Genomic DNA, 3,727 nt, shown 5'->3' with positions numbered 1-3,727 from the left:
GTTGTGTGCGTGAGAGCGTTTCAGTTGTGTGTGAGAGCGTTTCAGTTGTGTGCGTGAGAGCGTTTCAGTTGTGTGCGTGAGAGCGTTTCAGTTGTGTGTGAGAGCGTTTCAGTTGTGTGCGTGAGAGCGTTTCAGTTGTGTGCGTGTGAGCTTTTCAGTTGTGTGTGTGAGAGCGTTTCAGTTGTGTGTGAGAGCGTTTCAGTTGTGTGCGTGTGAGCTTTTCAGTTGTGTGCGTGAGAGCGTTTCAGTTGTGTGTGTGAGAGCGTTTCAGTTGTGTGTGTGTGAGCGTTTCAGTTGTGTGTGTGAGAGCGTTTCAGTTGTGTGTGTGTGTGAGAGCGTTTCAGTTGTGTGTGTGAGAGCGTTTCAGTTGTGTGCGTGAGAGCGTTTCAGTTGTGTGTGTGTGTGTGTGAGCTTTTCAGTTGTGTGTGTGAGAGCGTTTCAGTTGTGTGTGTGTGTGAGAGCTTTTCAGTTGTGTGTGTGTGAGAGCGTTTCAGTTGTGTGTGTGAGAGCGTTTCAGTTGTGTGTGTGTATGTGAGCTTTTCAGTTGTGTGTGTGTGAGCTTTTCAGTTGTGTGTGTGTATGTGAGCTTTTCAGTTGTGTGTGTGAGAGCGTTTCAGTTGTGTGTGTGTATGTGAGCTTTTCAGTTGTGTGTGTGAGAGCGTTTCAGTTGTGTGTGTGTATGTGAGCTTTTCAGTTGTGTGTGTGTGAGCTTTTCAGTATAGTATGTGAATGCGTTTGGTTTCATATGTGTATGTGAGAGGAAAAGTACATGTATATGCATGGTAATTCTGAATAATGTCCCTAGGGGCACCTCATACAAAGATGTTTATATTTTTCCAGAAACATAAAATCATACTTTTAACACACATGCAGAATCACATTCTTCGAATTGCACTTTTTTACAGTTACTGGGGAGTTCACATTTAATTAAGAAGAGGCACACGTACACAAAGTGACAGATGATGTTGAAACTTAATTTAAGCCCCAGTCGGACTGGATTTACTTCTCCAGGGGAGGAGGGGAGATTTTTATCGTGTGTGGAGCATGTTGGTCATTTTTCAACCCAATCAGAAATAATTACCTGCTGTTTTTCTGTGAACTTGTATTTTAAAGTATATCTCTGAGTTCTTTTTATTTTCTGGGAAAAAAGAGCTGCTTGTCCTTCCACTTTATTATTTATTTCATTTTTACAGTTAAAAATTTGACTTATACCTTTTACTTTATATTTGTGCGCTCTAGAAATAAACTTAACCTACTATTTGGAAACCAGAATGACGACAGAAAGAAATATTTTTTATCTTTTATCTTTTCTTTTATCTCTGCTTTCTCAGCAGATTTGTTGACGTGTATTCGTGATGGACATCAGAGATAATTACATCCTGTTGAAGTGTATGTCACACAGTAACCCCCCTCCCCCTCAACTCTACGGCGTCTAACCGTGCTTTATGCGGTCCAAATGTGGCTTTCATCGTTCCAAGTTAAAAGACGACTTTCAAGGCCCAAAACACGGCTTAGCGTTGCATTATCAACTGAGATTTAATGACCTCTAAAGAAACGAAAAAGAGCAGAGTGAAGACGCTCTAAGAAGTTAAGGCTGCTCCTAAAGGTCCTGTCTGTATAAAATGGGATTCAGGTTGGTCACGTCCACTTTAGGTCAAATGCTGTTTCCGTTTTCATTTTAACATGGTCCTAGAATGCCCACGTTTCATGTGAACATGAAAATTGTATTACTGTATTTTCCTTTACAATTTTACTTAAATAATGCATATGAGGAAAATGATCATGCTATTATGGAATTACATTTTCAAGTCTTTGTTATTTGGTTAACGTCCACGATATGCTTCCATATCGGTGTGCAGCACACGCCAAATGAATTTTATTTTGCTTGTAAAAATACAGCTGAACAAAGACTCATGCTTTAAGTTTTTATTGGGCTTTTAACAGGGTCACACAGTGTCTCCCAGTCCAGGTGGAGTCTTATTTGTTGCAGCTGTCCCAGTTGCAGCAGTTGACCATCAGACCCTGAGTGAGTGCCAGCTTCAGACACTCGCCCATCTTGAAGCAGGACTTGTGGAAAGTTTTCTCTGAGGAGAAAATGTGTGAAAAATTAAATTTTAGTCTTTCTTTTGCTTTTTGTCTGCGTGTTTGTTAGAATGACTCAGCTTTTACCTCCTTCTGTTTGTGGAGTAAGTTTAAAAGGTTGGGGTTGTTTTACATCAATGTTACACTCTTTTTTTATTAGCATTCAGCAACATGATGTGACAGGCAACCTAAGTTTTAATGGGAAGAGCAGTTTGTATAGCTTGATTCAACTTCTCAGGAAAACAAACCCTCCAGTGCAGAGGTGGAGAGATCTTAGAACACCGGTAATCAACAACACAACATATTCATGCATAACTGTGTGTGCCTTTTAAGAATGAATCCAGGTGACTGAAGTTGGATTGAGAATTTCTACATTTTTGTATTACTGTGACATGGCAATAACAGTAATTCACAGTCAAATTAATATTAGCAAGGGGAAAAAAGCATAATGTCGGTTGTTTTCTGTAGCAATTTAAAGCCAAAATGTTGTAAAGCTGATTTAAAATGAATTAAATTGTAACATCAGTGAAAATGTTTTCTTTTGGTTTGTCTTTTGACGTGACTAGAATGAGAGGCACACTGTACTCACCATAAGGGGCGGGGTAGGCAATTTTGGCACAGGTGTCCATCTCTGGGGGACAGTTCTCCACCGTCTCCACACAATCTCCACTGTCAGGAGCCTCGCGGACACAGCTGACACACTGCAGGGCCTCACCTGCAATACAGTCACACAAACAGGTTGAGGACTGCTGACATACAATATTGCTTGTGTCTAAAATGTCATGAATGCACAGCGAAAATGATCGTCAGTAAAATTCCTTCAATGAGTCAGTATTTACCGTAGGTGACTGCCACCAGGAGCAGGAGAGCAAAGGCAAAGACCTTCATTTTCTATTCTTCTGCTGACGTCTGCAGGGGAAATATATCAAATAAAGATAAATGAAGTCACCGTTTGAGACTTAGCTTCTACAGCCTGTCAGTTGCAGTTTGTGATCTTATTCCTTTAAATTATTATTTTACGCATGAAGTCATAGTGAACGATGTGAGCGACACTTACCTTCTGAATCTGTGCAAGTTGCTGTGCGCCTGTCGCCCGCCTCCTCTCTCCTTTTATACCTCTTCATCAGCCTGGCACATCACTGATAATGCTCACTGCTGTGGGAAAGGGCCCATATTGCTGGAAATATTTCAAGTACAATTTGTTTTTTCATGTCAATCAACTCATCGTTTCAGCAGCACTTGTATAAACGGTTGGGTTGTTTAATTTATTTTTAAAAACACAATTTATTACAAACTCTTAATGTGTTCAGTGTGTAGAAATCTATATTTGTAAAGTAATTAGTAATACGTAATAAGGTACATGTAGTGAAGTACAGTATTTCCCCCTGAGATGTGGTGGAGCAGAAGCAGAAACAGGCATTAAAATGCTCAATACTCAAGTAAAGTTCAAGTACCTCAGAATGTGTACTTAAGTACACACTCAAATACTTCCAAGCTGACATGGAGGATGTATAACAAAGAACATATATGTCTAATGCTGACTGCTGTTAATCAAGGTAGAGAACAAGTAATCTATAAACTTAATTTCCTTTTGTAGAGCAACTTTATATTTAGATTAGAAAAATGAGCGTGTCAGGAGTTTTCC

The sequence above is a fragment of the Micropterus dolomieu genome, linkage group LG01 (genome assembly GCF_021292245.1).
Source record: "Micropterus dolomieu isolate WLL.071019.BEF.003 ecotype Adirondacks linkage group LG01, ASM2129224v1, whole genome shotgun sequence".
Classification (NCBI taxonomy): Eukaryota; Metazoa; Chordata; class Actinopteri; order Centrarchiformes; family Centrarchidae; genus Micropterus; species Micropterus dolomieu.
This window is presented reverse-complemented; position numbering follows the sequence as displayed.